The following is a 6,753-nucleotide window of genomic DNA, read 5'->3' on the forward strand; positions in this document are numbered from 1 at the left end:
CATTTAAAATTGTAATGGATAATTAAAAATAGATTAACAATTAGTCATCTATGATAATCATACTCGTAGCCATGTTAGTTAAGTCTTCTAGGTATACACAGAGATATTTCAGATAGATAGGTAATCTTCAAATACTTCAAAGACCTACAGAATATGGCATTTAAAATATTTTTAAAATTTAGACTTTCTGGACAGTGAGACATGTCTGCTTCTGACAACACTGATTTACTTCAGAGAGGAGGATGGACATTGAAGACACTTCATATCTTATCTTCACCTTGACAAAAATAGCCATTTGGGCAAGAAACTGTTCTTGCCTGGACTGCTTGATCAACTGGACATGCAGGACCCATAGAAAGGTGACCACTGAACTTTGCTTGACAAAATGGTCCTTCAGGTACCTGCTTCGCAGAGGAAACTGCCAGACATTCTACAGGACACTGAGAGAAGTGACCGAGAGACTCTAGCCCTGTGGGCTAAGGACAAATGCCCCAACTTTACAAAGGAACATTAGGTGACTGTCCATGCTGCCAGCTGTCTCTGTCTACCCTGAAAGACTCCCAAAAGTTGCTTGCATCCTTCTCCCGGTTCTCAAATAATATTATATCCTTCTGAGGTCTTTGATGTGGTTGAAGACTAGATAGTTATCATTTCCTCAATTATGATAAAAGATAAGTTAGATATAAAACCTTAGACTCACAAATATAAGATAGGATATCTTCTTTAATATTGTAACTGTAATTCTTGCTTGATAATTGTTTTGTTATATGTAATTTTATTATGTAAAAGTTAAAACCTTCCTTTAAAAAAAAAAAGAAAAGAAAAGAAAAGGGGAAGTGCTGTGGATATCGCTCTGTATAAATAAAATGCTGTTTGGCTAGTGGCCAAGCAGGAAGTATAAGCAGGACAAGAGAGAAGAGAATTCTGGGAAGTGGAAGGCTGGAGCAGAGAGACACTGCCAGCCACTGCCATGACAAGAAGGATGTAAGGTACTGGTAAGCCATGAGCCACATGGAAAAGTATAGATTAATAGAAATGGGTTAATTTAAGATAGAAGAAGTAGATAACAAGAAGCCTGCCACGGCCATACAGTTTGTAAGCAATATAAGTTCCTGTGTGTTTACTTGGTTGGGTCTGAGCGTCTATGGGCCTGGCGGGTGAGAGAGATTTGTCCTGACTGTGGGCCAGGTAGGAAAACTAACTACAGCATGGCGGTTCCCTCACTCTCCAATACAGAGAGGTGTCTTCCAGCCATGTGCTGTGCAGCACATTTAGGGCTTTCACTCATACAAAGAAAAAGGGTTAAAGATACCCAGTAAAAACAAATTCAGACAAAAAGGCCTCTTAACAGGTCACAGTGTATTTAAAAGATGTGCCTGGGGTTGGGGATTTAGCTCAGTGGTAGAGCACTTGCCTAGCAAGCACAAGGCCCTGGGTTTGGTCCTCAGCTCCGAGAAAAGAAAAGAAAAGAAAAAAAAGATATGCCTAGGCTTGAGAGAGGAAAGAAAAAGAATACATACAATCTTAGATTAAAAATATAGATTTTAAAATAATAAAATCTTTTAAAGGGGGAGTAAAATAATATAAAGAAAATAAGCCATATAAAGATGAAAAATATACACAGAGTCTGTATTATGTATGTTGTTGTATTTTCTTTGGATTTTTTGACTGTTAATGAGCTGACTACTGAGAGACAGTTGATTATAATAGCTGCTAAATTAGATATGTTACTTTGGGGAAAAGGCTCTGCTTTTATTTCCACAGAAAATGAGAGGCTATGGATTCATTCTGGGTTAAGGAAAATCAGGTCTGATTGAGGAAGACTCCCTGAATATCCTGACTACAGACATGGGAAAATAAACCTAAAGTAACTGCAAGACACATGATGACGTGTATTTACCTGCTCAGATATAGAACAAAAAAATTATATTTGGCTGACTTATGTGTAATACACAATTTATATTTGTATTAATACAGATGTGTAGCTTACCTTTAAAAGTTTATATACTGGGCTGGAGAGATGGCTCAGAGGTTAAGAGCACTGACTGCTCTTCCAGAGGTCCTGAGTTCAATTCCCAACAACCATATGGTGGCTCACAACCATCTATAATGAGATCTGGTGCCCTATTCTGGTGTGCAGACATACATACAAACAGAATACTGTATACATAATAAATAAATAAATCTTTTTTTTTTAAGTTTATATATTTTCAGAACAAAGGGAACAGACATGAATAAAAACAGATGGCCCAGATGATCCAATGTTTTAGTACACCTCTGTTACAGTTTCCTTTGAGTTCTATATCCAAAACAGCTTGAAGGCTGCTGGCTGACATGGACCAGCCACACAAAATACCCCAGTCAGGACTTGACCATAATTCTAAATTTTATCAGGGTCCCCATAAGATTACCATCACCCGCCAATAAACAGGAAGTAGTCTAGAAAAATATATCCACATTCCCAAAATATTGGTTATAAATGTTAGTTTTCATTTAAGGGGTGTTGACTATAAATTGTTAATGGTCATAATCAATCTCTTTCTAAAGAAGGAAGGGGGATATGATATAAAAATGATGGGGAGAGATGGCTCAGAGGTTAAGAGCATTGCTTGCTCTTCCAAAGGTCCTGAGTTCAATTCCCAGCAACCACATGGTGTCTCACCATGAGATCTGGTGCCCTCTTCTGGCCTGCAGGGATATATGTATACATAATAAATAAATAAATCTTTTTTAATAAATAAATAAATAAGTAAATAAATAAAAATGATGGGAAAAGGGCAGATTATTATTATGAAAAAGGAAAGCATAGATTATTGAATCTACTTTAATCCAAAAAACTGTTAATCTCAAAATATTTTACATTGATATGGATTTTAGTTTATTGATATAAATTTAAAGTTAATTTTGTTATATATAATTCCTACTCTTCTTTTTTTTTTTTTCCCCTGAGACAGGGTTTCTCTGTGTAGCTTTGTGCCTTTCCTGGAACTCACTTGGTAGACCAGGCTGGCCTCGAACTCACAGAGATCCGCCTGCCTCTGCCTCCCGAGTGCTGGGATTACAGGCGTGCGCCACCACCACCCTCCTACTCTTCTTTAAGATATTATGTGTATGCAACTCATTTAAAATTGTGATCCATAATTTAAAACACAGATTAATAGTCATCTATAATAATCAAACTTATAGCTATATTAATTAGGTTTTCTAGATATACAAAGATATATTTCAATTAGATAGGTAATCTTCAAACACTTCAAAGACCTATAGAATATGGCATTTAAAATGCTTTAAGAACTTAGACTTTTCTCAACAGTGAGACATGTCTGCTCCTGGCAGCACCAATTACTTCAAAGAAGATGATGGGCTTCTTCTTCATAGACTTGGAAAAAAAAATTCAACTTCATATGGAAAAACAAAAGACCCAGGATAGCTAAAAGAATCCTGTATAATAAAGCAACCTCTGGGGCACCACCATCCCGACCTCAAACTCTACTATAGAGCTATAGTAATAAAAACAGCTTGGTACTGGCATAAAAACCAACATATGGACCAATGGAATCAAATTGAAGACCCTGACATTAATCCATACACATATGAACACCTGATTTTTGACCAAGAAGCCAAAACTATACAATGGAAAAATGAAAGTATCTTCAACAAATGGTGCTGGCATAACTGGATGTCAATATGTAAAAGATTACAAATAGATCCATATCTGTCACCATACACAAAACTCAAATCCAAGTGGATCAAAGATCTCAATATAAATCCTGTTACACTAAACTTGATAGAAGAGAAAGTGGGAAGTACACTTGAACACATTGGCACCAGAGATCACTTTCTAAATATAATACCAGCAGCAGAGACACTGAGAACAACAATTAATAAATGGGACCTCTTGAAACTGAGAAGCTTTTGTAGGGCAAAAGACACGGTCAAGAGGCCAGGCAGTGGTGGCGCACGCATGTAATCCCAGCACTCAGGAGGCAGAGCCAGGTGGATCTCTGTGAGTTAGAGGCCAGCCTGGTCTACAGAGCTAGTCCAGGACAGACTCTAAAGCTACAGAGAAACCCTGTCTTGAAAAACCAAAAAAAAAAAAAAAAAAAAAAAGACATGGTCAATAAGACAAAAAGACAGCCTACAGAATGGAAAGAGACCTTCACCAACCCCACATCTGACAGAGGACTAATCTCCAAAGTATATAAAGAACTCAAGAAACTAAACATCAAAATACTAAACAATCCAATTTAAAAATGGGCTAAAGAGCTAAATAGAGAATTCTCAAAAGAATAATCTCAAATGGCTGAAAGACATTTAAAGAATTGCTCAACATCCTTAATCATCAGAGAAATGCAACTCAAGATGACTCTGAGATTCCATCTCACACCTGTCAGAATGGCTAAGATCAAAAACATTAATGACAGACAATGTTGGAGAGGATGTGGAGCAAGGGGAACACTCCTCCACTGTTGGTGGGAATGCAAACTTGTACAACCACTGTGGAAATCAGTATGGCAGTTTCTCAGGAAATTGGGAGTCAATCTACCTCAAGACCCAGCCATACCACTCCTGGGCATATACCCAAGGAATGCTCAATCATACCACAAAGATACATGCTCAACTATGTTCATAGCAGCATTATTTGTAATAGCCAGAACCTGGAAACAACCTAGATGCCCATCAACTGAAGAATGGATTAAGCAAATGTGGTACATATACACAATGGGGTACTGCTCAGCAGAGAAAAACAATGACAGCATGAAATGTGCAGGCAAATGGATGGAACTAGAAAATATCATCCTGAGTGAGGTAACCCAAACCCAGAAGAACAAACATGGTATGTACTCACTCATAAGTGGGATCTAGACATAAAGCAATGAACAATCAGACTGCAACCCACAGAACCAGGGAGGCTATATTGCAGGGAGGACCCTAGGATGACTGTGGCTTATAATAAGTTTTGGTTTTACTCAATTACTGAACAAGCCTCAATGAAACATTTCACTATTAAGATAATTTATACTGTATCAAGCTGATAATAGAAAAATTAATTAATTAATTTAAAAAAAGAAAATATGTCTTTCTGCTTGGTCTATCAGTCTCATGTTTACAGTTTTGCCTTTTGTACCGGGGTCTCGGCACCCTTCTACCTCTAGGATTATTGATTTCCCTAGCAATTAGAACTGCTGGTAATTAGACAGTGCTTTGCCCGGAACTGCCTCCAAGAGCTACATGTTCAATCATTTTGCATTTTCAAAATAAGTTCAAGGAGTTGAAAGAAAATTGGGAATGATTATTAAACTTTGGTCATATAAGAAATACATGCCTACCATTAGGAGATGTTTGCTTGGCCAACAAATGCATAATTGTAATATATAATTGATTCCCACCGAAGAAGGAGGTACCTGTGGCTGCGAATCGTGAGGAGAAGACAATTAAAGTGATACCACGATACCAAACATCGCTTGAGCCGGAATCGAATCAATCAGTACCTCCACACTTAGAACCCCAAACCACCGAGAAACACCCATCTCCGCACAACTGACCCCAGCGACCTACAGTTGCTAATAGGTTGTATGTTTCGTGCATGAAGATCACCTACTCCACGAAACATACAACCCCTTACCCCTCACCCCGCTGGCAAGCCCACAGCCTCACGGGCAGCATGCCAAGCAGGATTGTTTTCCCTTCTCCATCTTTCTTAGGGCATCAGGTTTCGGCCGCCCGCATCGTCGCCCAGGTGAGTTCAGGGGGCGGAGACCCCTGCTCCCCTCCTAGCTGAATCCATGTGGCGACGCTGGGGTCCCCACCCTGGAGAGGAGGCTTTGTGCACGGGGCGATGCGTCCGGCACTTCGCCCTAAACCACAGCTCTGCTTCAGGTTGTGGTGGTTTTGTTTTTACCGTGTCCACCGAGCCACGGAGTCCGTCAGGAAGGCATCCCGCCAGGGACCGATCATCAAATCCATTCAGCGCGGCGTACAAAGGCGGCACCTGAGCCTGCGAGCCTCTGCCCGGTCCCGGGAGCACCCAGGCCGGCCTCAGGCCGCGGCTTCTCCCGGAGGCAGCGCGGGAGACGCACCGGCCGCGGAGGGGGCCAGGCCCGTGCAAGCCGCCGCCCGAGGCCGGCTCACCGGGAGCCGCGGGAACCGGGCGAGCCCTCCCTTACCCCCCGCGGCCGGCCGGAGCGCGCGGCCCCGCCCCGCCCCGCCCGCCGTTGTCATGGGAACCAGGTTTGGCCACCGCCGCTCCCGGCGGGCCGGAGCCCTGGGATGCTCACCGCGCCGCTCCTCGCCGCCCGGGGCCGCGCACTGCCGCGCCGGGCTCCTCCGCGCACCCGCCCCAGCCGCTGCCGCCGCCCGCGAGCGCTCGCCCGCCGGTCCTCCCGCCCGGAAGCCGCGCCGGTGCGCCGAGGTGCCGGCTCCGCGGCGGGAGGTTTAAAGCCGCGCCCCGCGGGCCCCGGCGTTACCTGACTGTCTCAGCCGGCGCAGGGCGCTCGTCCCAGTGCGAGCCCCGCTGGGGTGACAGCCGAGGTGGGTGCGTGGAAGAGCGGCCCGGCCCGGCCCGGCCTCCTCCTCCTCCCAGCCGCCCCCGCCTTCCTTCCCCGCGCTGACTCCGCGCCCCAGTCGCCACTCCCGGCTAGCGCTCGGCGCGCGCGCGGCGAGTGTCCACGCGGGGCTTGACGCTCTCATTTTGAAAGGTTTAAAGAGGGACGACTGTTAATAACTGACCTCAAAGGGCTGCCTGCAGAACTG

The 6,753-nt window shown here is 43.5% G+C and overlaps 1 protein-coding gene across 4 annotated transcripts in view; it reads right to left on the minus strand.

The window, feature by feature from the left end:
• Positions 1-6,551, minus strand: part of Ica1l (islet cell autoantigen 1 like) — a 57,462-nt gene extending 50,911 nt beyond the window's left edge. For 2 of the 4 annotated variants that reach the window (XM_036173543.1, XM_036173540.1), the window contains exon 1: positions 5,903-6,169. The gene's annotated coding sequence lies outside the window, so the exon portion shown is untranslated. Of the gene's footprint in view, positions 1-5,902; positions 6,170-6,278; positions 6,305-6,467 lie in introns of those variants that run through there. The other 2 variants (XM_036173541.1, XM_036173542.1) reach the window with 2 other exon arrangements.
• Positions 6,552-6,753: the final 202 nt, after the last annotated feature.

Source organism: Onychomys torridus, chromosome 23, assembly GCF_903995425.1.
Source record: "Onychomys torridus chromosome 23, mOncTor1.1, whole genome shotgun sequence".
Taxonomy (NCBI): Eukaryota; Metazoa; Chordata; class Mammalia; order Rodentia; family Cricetidae; genus Onychomys; species Onychomys torridus.